At 38.0% G+C, this 16,756-nt stretch overlaps 1 protein-coding gene across 1 annotated transcript in view; it reads right to left on the bottom strand.

Annotated features, from left to right (window-relative positions):
• Nucleotides 1–16,756, bottom strand: part of SCFD2 (sec1 family domain containing 2) — a 435,263-nt gene that overhangs the window by 196,257 nt on the left and 222,250 nt on the right. The window lies entirely within an intron of this gene.

Genomic DNA, 16,756 nt, shown 5'->3' on the forward strand with positions numbered 1-16,756 from the left:
ACAGCAGACTGGGGACTCCTGGGAGGAAAAATGTAGTGCAGGTTCCGGCTGTGGGGTCTGTGACTTTGTAACCCATTGTAGCAATGTTGCACCTTCACTATTAAAACACAGTAGGTCATGCTTTCTTCTCCCCAATTCTAATATGTATAGCTTTCTCTTAAAAGCACTTTTAAATTTACATTATATAAAACAGGGATATCAAGTATCAAAAAACTTGACGATTTAATATTTGAAGAAATATAAATCCTCAAATCAAAGTCAACACGACTCCACGTTCTTAGTATGTGTGGCAGAAAAGGAGACCTCAAAAGCACGACAGAATGTTATAATGCACAATAATCCTAGGGAATCAAAAGCTCAATTAGAAATTGCCACGTGAATTACTGTGTAAATTGCAGCCCATATTTGTGCTTCATTTCATTCAACAAATATTTGCAGTGTGCAATATGCCAGGCTTTGGGCGACAAGCCTGTACACAGAATGCCACAGTCCCAGCTTTTGATGGACTTACACTACAACTTGTCTGATAAAACACATGATAATACAATACTTAATAAAAAGTTTCCATGTATTTTCTACATCTTAAAAAGGAAATGACCCTGCATTGTTAGTCGAAATGTAAAATGGTACACAGCCACTCTGGGAAACAGTTCAACAATTTATTTTAAAACTAAATACACACACATGCAAATAAATAAACAAAATAAAACTCCATCTACATGTAAACCATATAACCCAACAATGATACTTGGAGGGATGGATCCTAGAGAAATGAAAATCGACATCCACAGGAAAACCTGTACATGCATATTCATAACAGCTTTACTTATAATAGCTCTAACATGGAAACCACCCATCTGTCCATCCATCAGTGAGACATATATGCCAGAGAATACTACTCAGCAACAACATGGAATGAACTATTGATACATGCCACAACTTAGATCTCAAGGCCATTTAAGCAAAAAAAAAAAAAAAAAAAAAAAAAAGCCAATCTCAAAAGGTTGTATGATTCCATTTATATTCCATTTATAGAACATTCTCAAAATGATAAAATTGTAGAAATGGAGAACAGGTGAATGGTTGACAAAAGGTAGGGATGGTAAAAGTAAAACTCTACCCTGTCAGATGAGTGCAAGGGAAAGAAAAAGGCAGAGGGCCCATGGGGGAGAGGGTTATTGCTATTTTTTTAATAGATTTATTTATTTGACAGAGAGAGAGGGAAGCAGGCTCCCCGCCGAGTAGAGAGCCCGATGCAAGACTCGATCCCAGGACCCTGAGATCATGAGCTGAGCCGAAGGCAGCGGTTTAACCCACTGAGCCAACCAGGCGCCCCGGTTATTGCTATTTTTTATAGTATGGCCAGAAAGCCTTCCTGGAGGAAATCAGAGCAAGCCAAGTGGGTATGGGAGGACAAGAGGAGGGAATAGCCAGGCCCTGGGCAGGAGCAGGCTCAGGGTACTTGATTTAGTGCGGCGGAATAAGGGAGGGGTAAAGGGGCAAGAGATACTGCTGATAGGTTGAGAAGACAAGGAGGACAGACCATGAAAGACCCTTGTAGGGAGCTGCATGGCTTTGGTCTTTTTTTTTTTTTTTTGCTGATTGACACCCAGAACTCTTAACCTTCACTTCTGCTAAGTGGTTATTTCTGAGATAGTTAAAAGCCCCAGAGGTAAATTACCAACACTTACTACCGGGGTGAGTTGGCCTCGGCTTCCTCATTTGTTCAGTGCAGGATAATAGCAACAACTTAACAGGGCTCCTCTGAGGAATAAATACATTGTTTGGAATAGTGCCTGGCACAGACGTATACAACAAATATTACCCATTACTATTATTTATTATGTTTTGAAAAGACGAGCATTTCTGGTGATGGCCCTAAGGTTATTAAGGATCAGAAATTCCATCATACTTGTGAAAGACTAAATAAATTATACATAAAAATGAACATATGCCCATGTATGTGTGTATATGTGAAAAGAGAGAAATGGTTTCTTTCTTTTTTTTAAAGATTTTATTTAGGTATTTGTCAGAGATAGAGTGCACAAGTAGGCAGAATGGCAGGCAGAAGGAGAAGCAGGCTCCCCACTGAGCAAGGAGCCCGACCACGGGGACTCCACCCGAGCCCAAGGCAAACGCTTAACTGACTAAGCCACCCAGGTGTCCTGAGAAATGGTTTCTTAATCTAATTATTTCACTGGTCATAAGAGCCACTGTTTATCCCTGCTAGATAGCAAAATTTAATTGGCTTCATTAAATTAGGTGTTGAAAGGTCATTAGGACTACATTACAAATTGCTATCATTGAAAAGATGCTTCAATAGGCATTCTGACAAGGTATTCTGTGAGAATCAGATTTGGATGAGAGATGAACAGTGTAGGTGGACAGACGCACAAGGTTTCCGATGGAATCACACATGGCCTCAGCCCAAACTCCACAAACACTAAGAGATTATAGAAATTGAACTTCTGCTTTCATTTCAGCATTATTCTGGGTCCTGAAAATGTGCCTTTTTTTCCTTTTAAGTATTTTCTAGTATCTGTGTTTTCCAGTGAGTGTAAAGTATATCAACGTTGGAAGTAATTGGTAAAAAATTTTTAAAAAATGGTTTGTAAGTTTCCATTAAAATCTCATGACGATGCAAACATTCAGAACTCCAGCATAAATAATCTCCAACTGCCCTCCCCCCTCCAAACACTGTCGTGGAATGAATCATGAAAACCCACAGCTGTGAGATGAAGTGTTGGAAAGACAGAGTTCCACTTCTGGCATGACTTCAAATGCCTCAGTGGAGACAGAAAAATGTCAGGAGCAAAGATCCCACTGAAGCCCTGCAGCTCCCAGGACAAGCAAGAGATTGCCAGTGTGTTCTACATGGTAAAATACTTCCCACAACCCACCCGTCGTGCATTGTAAAAAGGACTAGCTTGCAGAAACTCAGAATGGCTTCATGGGGCTGTGCTAGCACTCCTATGTTTGCTGTACAAAAACCCAGTGCAAGAGCTGCACATCCATATGCTGGTGTTTAAATAAGACTTGGTGCTGATCTCTGGTCCAGTTCCTTTTTTGGGGAGGAGGCGGGGATCATGGTTACAACATTCCTGTTGTACTAATCCAAAGCGCAACTCACAGAGCTCCCAGAATGATATTCTCTCTTTGATAACAACTGATCTTCTAAATTCTGGATGGTGATGGTTTCAGGGGGTTTAGTCCACATCTCATGTGTAAAGTTTTAAGTTTTTTTGCTGACACAGAGGAAATTACTCATGCAATAATTATCTTTGCTCTTTAGCACACAGTCTGGCTGTACTGAGATAGTTGTTTAAAATGAAAAAAAAAGTGTTAAGCAGTGCTTTTAAACAGACTTTTAAAACACATTGGTTGAAGTTAAAAGGTATAATGGTAGAGAAAATCCATTTATAATAACAATGAAAAAGATACAAAGCTTAGAAAAAAATTTAAAAAGTTTAAAACTTATATGAAGTTCTCAAACACGGCTGTAAAACACAACTGTAGACTTAAGTAAGTGGGAAAATATGCCAGTTCTTGGTTAGGATAGCTCAGTACCATCAAAGATGCCTGTGCTAAGTCAATTTCTAAATTTTGTGAAATCCCAATAAAAATCCAAAATTAACTTTTTATTTTCCTGGAAATAAATAAATTGAGCTTACTAAATACTAAAGTTCATACAAAAAAATAACAAAATTATCTAAGGAAAACAATGTAAAGGAAGAGCTGTGGGAGAGGAACAGCCGAACAAAATATTAAAACCTACTACAAAGTCTTTATAACTAAAACAGTGATGGTGGAAGATGAACAGATAGAACAATGAAACAGAATAGCAAGTCCAGAAAGAGACCTGACCACAGATAGAAATTTGTATATGATATGGGTGCTTCTCAATAAATGGGGACAAAGGTGGAATTTTAAAAAGATTATTAATAAAATTTATTTTATTTCATTTTCATTTTTATTTAAATTCAATAGTGAACATACAGTACATCATTGTTTTTTTTTAATATTTTATTTATTTATTTGACAGGCAGAGATCACAGGTAGGCAGAGAGGCAGGCAGAGAGAGAGGAGGAAGCAGGTTTCCCGCTGAGCAGAGAGCCTGATGTGGGGCTCGATCCCAGGACCCTGAGATCATGACCTGAGCCGAAGGCAGAGGATTTAACCACTGGGCTACCCAGGCGCTCCACATCATTGGTTTTTGATGTAGTGTTCAATGATTTATTAGTTGCATATAACATCTAGTGCTTATCACATCATAAGCCCACCTTAATTTTATATATGCTGTAGGACGACTGCATAGTCATTTGAGAAATGATAAATTTTGATCCATTCTTCATGCTATTCATAAGCACAGACTCCAAACTGACCAGATATTTAAAAAATAAAATTACACAATTTTCAAATGGGTAAATTCCTCTGTAATTCCACTGAAGGTTAAAAAAGGATTGGGAGGGAGACAAACCATAAGTGACTCTTAATTTCACAAAACAAACTGAGGGTTGCTGGGGGGAGGGGGTTTGGGAGAAGAGGGTGGGATTATGGACCTTGGGGAGGGTATGTGCTTTGGTGAGTGCTGTGAAGTGTGTAAACCTGGCGATTCACAGACCTGTACCCCTGGGGATAAAAATATATGTTTATAAAAAATAAAAAAAGTTTTAAAAAAAGGGTTTGTATCTATGACTCAAAAATCCAAATGCTCAAAAAAAAAGGATATATTTGATCATCTTTAAAAAATGATGGCAGGGCACCTGGGTGGCTCAAATGGTTAAGCCTCTGTCTTCCGCTCAGGTCATGATCTCTAGGTCCTGGGACTGAGTCCCACATTAGGCTCCCAGCTCAATGGGGAGTCTGCTTCTCCCTCTCCCTCTGCTTCTCCCCATGCTTATGCTTTCTCTCTCTCTGTCTCAAATGAGTTTAAAAAATCTTCAAAAAATTTTTTAAAAAATGCATGGCAAAAACACTGTAAGCAAAAATCAAATGAGAAAAAATTAGAAAATATGTGCAAATATCTCTTAGATAAAGAATTAACATCCCTAATTTATAAGGAAATTTGGAAAAATTGTCAAAAAGGAATCCAAAAATACTATAGAAGGATGTGTAAAAGACAAGGGTTAGAAATTCCCATATAAGACATAAATGACATTAAAATAGAATAAGATGTTCAACTTCACTTAAAAGAGAAATGCATATTAAAATAATATTAAAATACAATTTCTCACTCATCAGATTAGCAAAAATCAAAAGCTTGACAATACTGCCTATTGTGAGGATGAAGGCAAACAGGCCCTCTCTAACATGGCTGGCAGGAAGACATAGGGTACTACCCCTATGGAGGGGAGTTTGGTAATACCTAAAAGAGCTAGATGCATCTGTCTCCATGCCAGCGATACCATGACTACAGTGACACAATTCGGAATTTACCCTCATAATGTATCTCTAACACATACACAGGGTTCTCCATTGCATCACTCTATATGACCCTGAAATATTGGAAACTACCTAAATTTCCAAAATCAGGATATGGTTGGATAGAATATGGTGCATTCACACAAAGACATACTAGGCAAATGTAATAAAGAGCAAGAAAGTTCTCTATGAACTTGAAGGCTATATTATTAAGTAAATAATTTCAAGGCTATACTATTAAGTAAATAAAGCACTGTACAAAAGAGTACATACAGGATGCTGCCTTTGAATAAGAAAAAGGGAGAAATAAGGAACCATATATTTTTGCAAGAGGAAACACAGGAAAAATAAATCAGAAATCAATGTAATTGTTTGCCTACAAAGGGATAAATGAGGCATGAGGAAAAAGGGGAGGAAGGGATGGAGGAGTAACATTTCTGAATACAAGGTTTTGTATAATTTTAAATGTGGAAAAATGTTAATGTTGCATATATTCAAAACACAATCAAATTAATAAGCATAGGAAATAACCATAAAGTTATTAAAGAATTTATATTAAAGAATACAAACAGGAAATAAACAAATGATCCCAACTGAATAACAGAACTACATGCGAGTGAGGAGAAGCTAGGGAAAAACTGATCCAAGTAACTTTAGAACACCAAGCTTTGATAAATACCCTGGGTTTAGGAAAAAAGAACTGTAAGTAAATCCTGAACTATTTTTAGTAGATGTCTTTTTCATAGTGGTATGACTATAGCAATTGTCAAACTACTTTGTGTACTGTAGGATTAAGCAAATAGAATACATATGGAGACATTGCTGAGAGCCAAGGCTCTGACTATGAAAAAGTGAAATAAAATATCATATATATATGTATATATAGATATATAGATACACACACACACACACACACACACAGTCGATTCCTTGATATACCCTTATGTGATTTGTTTTATTTATATAAATTTATATATACTTAATTATATATATTTATATATATATATATTGTGTGTGTGTGTATGCAATGACACCCAGTAACCATGAGTATACTTAGTGACTGGCTTCTCTATACCACTCCCCACTGAAAGGAACCAGGGAATTTTGAAAAATGGCTGATTCCAGGGATGAAGTAAGAAAGGTGTAAGATAAGCCTAGAACATCTGTTGTGTCAGAAAGTAAGAAAGTTGACCACAAATAATGGGGTATGTCAAATTCATACGGGAGCCAGCTTGAAGAGGCTAACATTTGCTAGATTTGAGTCAACTGAGCACCAAAATCAGTGAATTACAACATATTTAATTGAATAGGAATCCATAAATCCACACTGATAATAAATATATACATAGACAGCTATGGGAGAAGAGAGTTTCTTTCCCTAATGGATGTCAATGGATGAGCAGTAGTCTTGAAAATCATCCTTTTAACAACCACCATTGTAAGATTGGTTTGGGCAAGAATCAACAGGTGAAAGCTTATGTGGACTAGAATATTTGCATGGTCTCAAAGTAAATAATCATATACTGCTTATTAGCTGCAAAGAAAAAAATAGTGATTATATTATAGGAAGAAGCCAGACAATACTTTGACATGGTGATCAAAGGTAACATCACAAAAGAAGAAGGATGGTTCTGGATATGCTACCCTCAGAATGTTACAACTTCACTTACGCAGCATTCTGGTTGGAGGGAGAGGTGTATAAACTGAACCTAAACAAATAAATGGATGCTTAGGAGCTAGGTTTCTAACTGTTGCTGTGGAAGTGTACAGATAAACAAGGGAATGGAGCTAGAATGATCCATGTGGTAATGGATTAGAGCTGGAGACATCCATGTAAACTAATGTTTATTTTAATCTGAACACCGATGGTCTCATAATAGAAATATTTATAAATATATATATATACATGGATTTGTACACATTCACACATTTCCTTACTCTGTCAATTGAGAAGACCAGTGGCATCCCAGTAGCAATGAGCTTATCCAACATTATTCCAGTGAAAAGAACCAGGGCTCTTGATTTCTAATATTATTCCAGTAAGAAGAACTAGGGCCTTTGAAGAAATAGCTGAATCTGGGACTAAGGCATAAAATATAAAGATGAGTCTGGATAATCCTGTGATTTCAGAAAGTAAGGAAGAACTCAAAAAAATGAAACAAATCTCATAAGGGTGTATCAAGGAACCGACTGTAAGAGCTTCCAAAGACCAAACTGGAACAATCAGAGCAACAAAAGAATGAAGTAGAATTGTATTATAGCCCCAAATACAAAATATTTCATTAGTACATATCAATATAAATAAATTAATTAATTAACAAATGGAGAAGAAACAAAAATCTCTTGTATAGAAGAATTTAAAGTAATTTCTGTAGATACTTTGCTCTCAAGGAGGTGGAGTATTAACTCCTCATTCCTGCATATAGGACTTCTTTTCAAAGACGTCAGTATGTGAAGGGTTGAAAAAGAGTAACTACTGTTGAGAATCCTGACAAATACTTTCTCAGCCACCTGGTCAACATCATGTTCATAGTATGCACCCTTGAAACCATGTGATGAAAATGGCACTTAATCTTTGTGGTCTTTATCCTCAAAACACATAATGCCAGTGTAATCATCAGCAAAATGTCAGAAAAATTCCAGTTGAGGTACATACTACAACATATCTCAGCAGTACTTAAGACTGTCAAGGTCATCAAAAATATTGAGAGTCTGAAAAATTGTCCTAGCCAAGAGAAACCTAAGGAGATATGATGATTAAATGTAATATGGTATCCTGGATGGAATCTCAGAACAGCAAAAGGATACTAGGCAATGTTGATAATTTTACCACTTAAAGTTTTTCACATTTAAATATAATCTTTTGCATCACCACTTCCTCATATCAGGGAGATCATATGATAGGTGAGTGCTGTGAAGTGTGTAAACCTGGTGATTCACAGACCTGTACCCCTGGGGATAAAAATATATGTTTATAAAAAATAAAAAATTAAAAAATATATATATATATAATCTTTTGGAACAAGATGGGATCGGGAGGGAGACAAACCATAAGAGACTCCTCATCTTACAAAATAAACTGAGGGTTGCCGAGGGGAAGGGGGTGGGGAGAGGGTGGTTGGGTTATGGACATTGGGGAGGGTATGTGCTATGGCGAGTGCTGTGAAGTGTGTAAACCTGGAGATTCACAGACCTGTACCCTTGGGGTTAATAATACATTATATGTTAATAAAAAAATAAAAAATTATATAAATATATTCATTTGGTTTCTGATTTGTGTTATATGAAATTCTATTACTGCTTTCATTTTAAGACCACTTGTGTTTCATAGCTTATATTCAAAAGTCAAGCCCATATAAAGATTCAGATGAAACATGATTCATTCTTCTATTCTCAAGGGCATTAGGAAGTAACTGTGTACTTAGCACTGTGATGAGTACATTTGGAAAAGTGAAAGAAGTATAAAGAATGAACTCCTCAGTCTCAAGGGGAATGGACTACAGAGAGCAGTAGAGAGTTAGCCTAAGATAATTGTACTTAAAATAACTACAAGTGAAAGTCTTTCAAAACTGGTTGACAGAGGCTGAAAGGCTTCATGGACTGGTGGATACTGAGCTAGGTCTAGAATTCTGATGTCAGTGGAGGGCAGGGAAAGGGTTTTTATAGAAGGACCTTAGGGTCCACATTATGAATCACTTTGCTGTATGGCCTGCAATAAATGTCACTCAAAAAATGACTGAGGACCACATTAATGATGAAAGAAAGAAAAAGGGAAAACAGAATGGAAGAAGGGAGGGGTAGGGAAAGGTATTAAAAACTCTAAGGTACCTTAACCAACTCCCAAACATCACACCTTTAGCTTTAATCTGTACCTTAATTTAAAGGAAATCATTTACATAAGATTCTAAATTTTCACTTTAATAAACCTAGCTGGGATTTACTGCATAGCAAGTAGGACTCAGGAGCCCAAGTCTATAAGGTAAGTAGAGAACATTAAGAGTCCTGGCATCTGCCCTTAAAGGGTCTGCAAGTTCCACTGGGCCAAGTGGGAAACCTGAAAATTTGCACTGCAGGCTCCCCCATTCTTTCTGAAGACATAAAATGTTGTCAATATATTTCCCTGAAGTAGTATGACCTTGTGGTTAAGAGTACACGTTTTAGAATCAGGAGAGATTTGAATTCTTGATTTGCCACTCACTGGCAAAGTTTTGTTATTTCTCCAATATTTAGTTTCCTCAGAAAGAAAATAGAGATAATAATAGATTCCTTGGGGGATCTTGGAGGATTATCCCATTAATCTAGAAGTCTTATTTCTCCAATCCACACACTTCTGTCAATTGCTACTGTCTAAAGCAAGTTACCATCTTCTCTAGCCCATAGGACAGCAGCTTCTCCACTGGTTTATCCTTATTCATCTTTCACCTCCTCTCATTCTATCCATTCTCCACACCAGTCATGGGATCCCATCTAAAATACAAATATGATTATTATCTGCACCCAAATGCTGGCTTCCCATAGCTCTTAGGGTCACATAAAACCCCAAGCTCTTAAACTAGCTTCCAAGACCTTGTGTAATCCCATTTGCTTTCATCACTTTGGCCACATTTGCCTTTCCATTGACTTCCCAACCCCAATCCCATTGTCTTTTGCGTCAGAATTCAACCCAAACATCATCGCCTAAGGAAATTTCCCTGACCTCAAGACCAGATTGGTAGGTCTTAGTGCTGCTCCCCAAATATTTGGGAGTTTTCTTCGTCTAGATCCATGGTAGGACTGCGCTTCTCCTAGCTCCTATAAGTTAGAAGTCACCCATACCCGTGACCAAGTCTGACTAGTGAAATATGAGCCGAAACTGCTGTGTTATTTCTTGGTTAAAGGTTCAATAGCCAGCCCTGTTCACAATGCTATTTTCCTCTTCTTCTAAGAATGGCCTTGTGATTGTTGGTGGATGTCCTATTAGTCTTGGATTGAGGCAGACAAAAATAATGACAAAGAACAGAGCCTTCAGCCTACCTCTGATGAACATATAGTATAAGCAAGAAATAAATCTTCATTGCTTTCTGCCACTAAAATTTTGAGGCTGTCTGCTATTTCAAAATAATCTATCTTTTCCTTATTGGTAGATTTGTTAGAAATCCCACTAGAGGGGCAGCTGGGTGGCTCGGTGGGTTAAAGCCTCTGCCTTCGGCTCAGGTATGAGCCCCGAGTGGGGCTCTCTGCTCAGCAGGGAGCCTGCTTCCCTTCCCCTCTCTCTGCCTGCCTCTCTGCCTACTTGTGATCTCTGTCTGTAAAAAAAAATAAAATCTTAAAAAAAAAAAGAAATTCCACTAGAATGCTTTCCCCACTAACAATCTCCTCTGTGACACTTTTCACAACTGCAATTACATAATTATACAGGATTCATTTGTTTAATGACCCTCTTCCTGCTAGTCTATAACCTCCACTAGGGCAGGAAACTGTTTTCTTGTCTACTTTTGGGGCCCAAGCACCTAGCATAGTATCTAACATAATTCTTAATAAAATGATGAACAAATTAAGAGATAATGTGTATACAATTATTAGTATAGAAAAAAAAGACAAAATGTTGAATAATGATGATCTATTATTTCTTCTTTTCCTCTTGTTTTCATTATTTTATTACATAATTATAACAATTTAGTTAGAGACAACTTAGTGTAATAATTAAGATTTGAACTCCAAAATTCCCTGGGGATCTGAATCCTGGCTTCCTCAATTACTCGCTGTGTGACCTTGGACAATGAACTTAAAACATTTCCTTAGCAATTCAGGGTCTCTTCTGATTCCATACAAATTTTAGGATTGTTTGCTCCAGCTCTTTGAGAAATGCTGGTAGAATTTTGATCGGAATGGCATTGAAAGTATAGATTGCTCTAGGCAGTATAGACATTTTAACAATGTTTATTCTTCCAATCCATGAGTATGGAATGGTCTTCCATCTTCTTGTGTCTTCTTCAATTTCTTTCATGAGTGTTCTGTAGTTTCATGAGTACAGATCCTTTATGTCTTTGGTTAGGTTTATTCCCAGGTATCTTATGGTTCTCGGTGCTATAGTAAATGGAATCAATTCTCTAATTTCCTTTTCAGTATTTTCATTGTTAGCGTATAAGCAAGCAACTGATTTCTGTACATTGATTTTGTATCCTGCCACATTACTGGATTGCTGTATGAGTTCTAGTAGTTTGCGGGCAGAGTCTTTTGGTCCTTACACCATACACAAAGATAAACTTGAAATGTATGAAAGACCTCAACGTGAGCCAGGAATCCATCAGAATCCTAGAGAAGAACATAGGCAGTAACCTCTTCGACATCAGCCACAGCAACCTCTTTCAAGATATGTCTCCAAAGGCAAAGGAAACAAAAGTGAAAATGAACTTTTGGGACTTCATCAAGATCAAAAGCTTCTGCACAGCAAAGGAAACCGTCAACAAAACAAAGAGACAACACATGGAGTGGGAGAAGATATTTGCAAATGACACTATAAACAAAGGGCTGATATCCAAGGTCTATAAAGAACGCCTCAAACTCAACACACACAAAACAGATAATCACGTCAAAAAATGGGCAGAAGACATGAACAGACACTTCTCCAATGAAGACATACAAATGGCTAACAGACACATGAAAAAATGTTCATCATCACTAGCCATCAGGGAGATTCAAATCAAAACCACATTGAGACACCACCTTACACCAATTAGAATGGCCAAAGTCAGCAAGACAGGAAACATCATGTGTTGGAAAGGATGTGAAGAAAGGGGAACCCTCTTACACTGCTGGTGGGAGTGCAAGTTGGTGCAGCCACTTTGGAAAACAGTGTGCAGATTCCTTGAGAAATTAAAAATAGAGCTTCCCTATGATCCTGCAATTGCACTGCTGAGTATTTACCCCTAAGATACAGATGTAGTGAAAAGAAGGGCCATCTGTACCCTAATGTTCATAGCAGCAATGACTACAGTCGCCAAACTGTGGAAAGAACCAAGATGCCCTTCAACGGATGAATGGATAAAGAAGATATGGTCCATATACACTATGGAGTATTACACCTCCATCAGAAAGGATGAATACCCAACTTTTGTATCAACATGGACGGGACTGGAAGAGATTATGCTGAGTGAAATCAGTCAAGCAGAGAAAGTCAATTATCATATGGTTTTGTTTGTTTGTGAAGCATAGGGAATAACATGGAGGACATGGGGAGATGGTGAGGAGAAGGGAATTGGGGGAAATTGGAAGCGGAGATGAAGCATAAGACACTGTGGACTCTGAGAAACAAACAGGGTTTTGGAAGGGAGGGGGGGTGAAGGGTTGGGTAAGCTTGGTGGTGGGTATTATGGAGGGCACGTATTGCGTGGAGCACTGGGTGTGGTACATTAGTGATGAATTCTGGAACACTGAAAGAAATTAAAAAATAAAAAATTTTAAAAATTTTCAAACCCAAAAGGAAGGGAAGGCAAAACAGTAAAATGAAAAATACAAGGAAGAAACAGAAAACAAATAATAAAGGGGTAGACTATATGTGAACATTCCAAGAATTATAATAAATTGAAATGGGCTAAACATACTAAATTAGAAGAGATTATAGACTAGATTAAAAAATAAAAGGAAAACAGGTACATAGACAAATTATAACACAAGAAGAAGAAAATATTCAGTATAGTGAGGAGACTTAGAAGCACGCCATTCAAAGAAAAACTGGGAGCACCTGGGTGGCTCAGTCATTAAATGTCTGCTTTTGGCTAAAGTCATGATCCCAGGATTCTGGGATCGAGCCCTGCATCAGGCTCCCTGACACACAGGAAGCCTACTTCTCCCTCACCCACTACCCCTGCTTGTTTTCACTCTCTTGCTGCTTCTCTCTCTGTCAAATAAATAAATAAACTTTTTTTTTTTTAAATAAAGAAAAAGAAAAACTGAAAACACGTAAGAGTAACTCAAAAAAGTAAAGATTGGATCCTGGAGGAGAACACAGACAGTAACCTCTTCAACATCAGCCACAGCAACTTCTTTCAAGACACGTCTCCAAAGGCAATGGAAACAAAAGTGAAAATGAAATTTTGGGACTTCATGAAGATAAAAAGCTTTTGCACAGCAGAAGAAACAGTCAGTAAAACAAAGAGGCAGCCCATGGAATGGGAGAAGATATTTGCAAATAACTCTACAGATAAAGGGCTGGTATCCAAGATCTATAAAGAACTCAAACTCAACAACCAAAAAACAAATGATCAAGTCAAAAAAATAGGCAGAAGACATGAACAAACACTTCTCCAAAGAAAACATATGAATGACTAACAGACACATGAAAAAATGTTCAACATCGTTAGCCACCAGGAAAATGCAAATTAAGACCACATTAAGATACTATGTTACACCAGATAGAATGGCGAAAATTAACAAGGCAGGAAACAACAAATGTCGGAGAGGATGTGGAGAAACGGGAACCCTCTTACCCTGTTGGTGGGAATGCAAGTTGGTACAGCCGTTTTGGAAAATAGTTAAAACTCAGAAAGTTAAAAATAGAGCTACCCTATGGGGCGCCTGGGTGGCTCAGTGGGTTAAAGCCTCTGCCTTCGGCTCAGGTCATGATCTCAGGGTCCGGGGATCGAGCCCTGCATCGGGCCCTCTGCTCAGCAGGGAGCCTGCGTCCTCCTCTCTGTCTCTCTCTGCCTACTTGCGATCTCTGTCTGTCAAATAAATAAATAAAATTCTTAAAAAAAACCAGAGCTATCCTATAACCCAGAAACTGCACTATGCAACTGCACTACTGGGCATTTACCCCAAAGATACAGAAGTAGTGAAAAGAAGGGGCGAATGTTCACAGTAGCAATGTCTATAATAGCCAAATGATGGAAGGAGCCAAGAAGCCCGTCAACAAACTAATGAGGAATATGTGGTCCATATATACAAAGGAATATTACTCAGCCATCAGAAAGGATGAATAACCATCTTTTGCCTTGACATGGATAGAACTGGAGGGGATTATGCTAAGTGAAATAAGTCAAGCAGAGAAAGACAATTATCATATGGTTTCACTTATATTGGGAACATAAGGAATAGCATCGAGGACATTAGGAGAAGGAAAGGGAAAATGAAGGGGGGCGGATCAAGGGAAAGCTGGACCATGAGAGACTATGGACTCCAGGAAACAAACTGAAGTTCTCAGAAGGGAGGGAGGAGGGCAGATGGGTGAGCCTGGTGATGGGTATTAAAGAAGGCATGTATTGCAATAAACACTAGGTGTTAGATACAAACAATGAATCATGGAACACTACATCAAAAACTAATGAAGCTGCATGGTGACTAACATCACATAATTTTTTAAAAAGTAAAGATTGGGACAGGGTATCCTTAAAATTTTAAGAAATCTACAGTAAGAATCTGTTTTTTATTCTACACAAGGTCCATGCTAGGAGTTTCCACATACATGGAAGTGGTATAGATTTGCTTTCAACTTGACTTCCAGAGTCCAGAATGAATGAGTGTCAGTTGAGGTAGAGAGATCATTAGTCATTGTAAGAAACCAAAGAAAGACCAAGAGAGAGCCCAAGACCTATCCTCTCATTGGTGGTGCTTGCACTAGACCTGGAAAAATCCTGAAATTGTGGGATACTATGGGAGCAACTTATGGAAAGGAATGGCAATTGCATTAATATTTAAATCTTTTATTTTATTTTGGCACCTGGATATGAGTCTGACAGGTTCTACCACTTTAGGCTGGCTAATTTACATTTTTCCCTAATATATCTATTTATAGTATGGAAATAAAGAAGACTGCAAAAGCTTCTTCATCAGGCTTGTGAGATACTGGCCTTCTAAAGGTCAGATATTGGGATGCCTGCTCTAGAATAAAAAGAAAATTTTGCTGGAGAAATTTTTTTATTACTTCTCATCGAGGATATACTTATTTTTGATCTACCTAGCATTCATCTTCCTTTTTTTTTTTTTTTTGAAGATTCTATTTATTTATTTGAGAGAGAGAGAGAAAGAGAGAGCACAAGTGGGGCAGGGGGGTGCGAAGGAAGAAGCAGACTCTCCACTGAGCATGGAGCCCTAGGCTGGGCTCAATCCCAGGACCCCAAGATCATCATCTTCCATTTTATGATATCTCTTCATCTTTTACTCTGTTTATGAGCACTGCGTGGGCTGTCTCTCTGACTCAAGAGCAAAGATAAGGCCTTGGCCTGGGCTCTCAGAGCACTGCATTTCTAGGCCACAGGATTGATTCAGAGATATACATCACCTAATTACAGTTATTCAGAGTAAGTAGCTAAGACTCTTATTTGAGAAACCAGAATAGAAATACCTTCTGCTTTTCCTTATATATGAATATATATATATATATATATATATATATATATATGGGATGTATATTAGTTAGGATAGGCTAGATTATGTCAGTAAAATGTGACTTTAAATTTCTCCCTCACCCACACATCTATCATGGATTAACAGAGGAGCCCTGCTCACTGAAGTCACTTAGGGACCTAAGCTGATGGAGGCCCCATCTCAACACATGCTTCAGTAATCACCATGGTAGGGAGAAAGGGACATAGTGAATAATGCAATGATTCTTAAAAGATTCTGTCCAGAAGTTATACATGCCTCTTATGTTCACTTTTTACTGGTCAAAGCAAATCACATTGCACATCTAACTTCAGGGGACAGAACAGCATAATCTTACTATGTACCCAGATGAAGGAAAGATGGAAATATTTGGTGAACAGCTAACAATTATAGAGGATATAAGCCTGGAGTTGCCAAGCTTGTGAAGAACACTGGCAGAGGAAGGGAATGACAGGGTGCTAATGATACAGTTTAAGTTTCTGGATCTAGCTGTACCTGAAGGAGGATGGCCTTGGACTGTTAGTTTGTGTGAAATAACAAACCTCCTCTTTTGCTTAGTTCAGTTGGATTTTCTTCTATAACTGACAAATGGAAGCATCCCGAGCCACATGCTTCTCAACAAACAACAGAGTCAGATAGTAATTTTAGGTTTTGATGGATATGGTAGAAGGTGGATGTTGGAAATACCAACAGGTTTTTAAGCAACGCCAGAGCGCCTAGGTGCCACCACCCTTTCAGAGATAGCTCAGATTCTGTGTGAAATAAAAGTTGAAAACTCTATTAGAGAAAGAAAACCAAAGGTGCATTAATTCTTGTCGCACCTAGATAAAATTTCTGCATCTTATCTTGACAGACCCTGAAATATCAACCAAGGAGAGGGAAGTTTTTATTTTCTACAGGGAGTGGCACTAAACCTACCCTGGCACCAAAAACATGGAATTCCAAGCCAAGCCATGATGGCCGCACTTGAGTC

The sequence above is a fragment of the Mustela putorius genome, unplaced genomic scaffold (genome assembly GCF_011764305.1).
Source record: "Mustela putorius furo isolate JIRA1106 unplaced genomic scaffold, ASM1176430v1.1 tig00000430_pilon_pilon_pilon, whole genome shotgun sequence".
In the NCBI taxonomy this organism is placed as follows: Eukaryota; Metazoa; Chordata; class Mammalia; order Carnivora; family Mustelidae; genus Mustela; species Mustela putorius.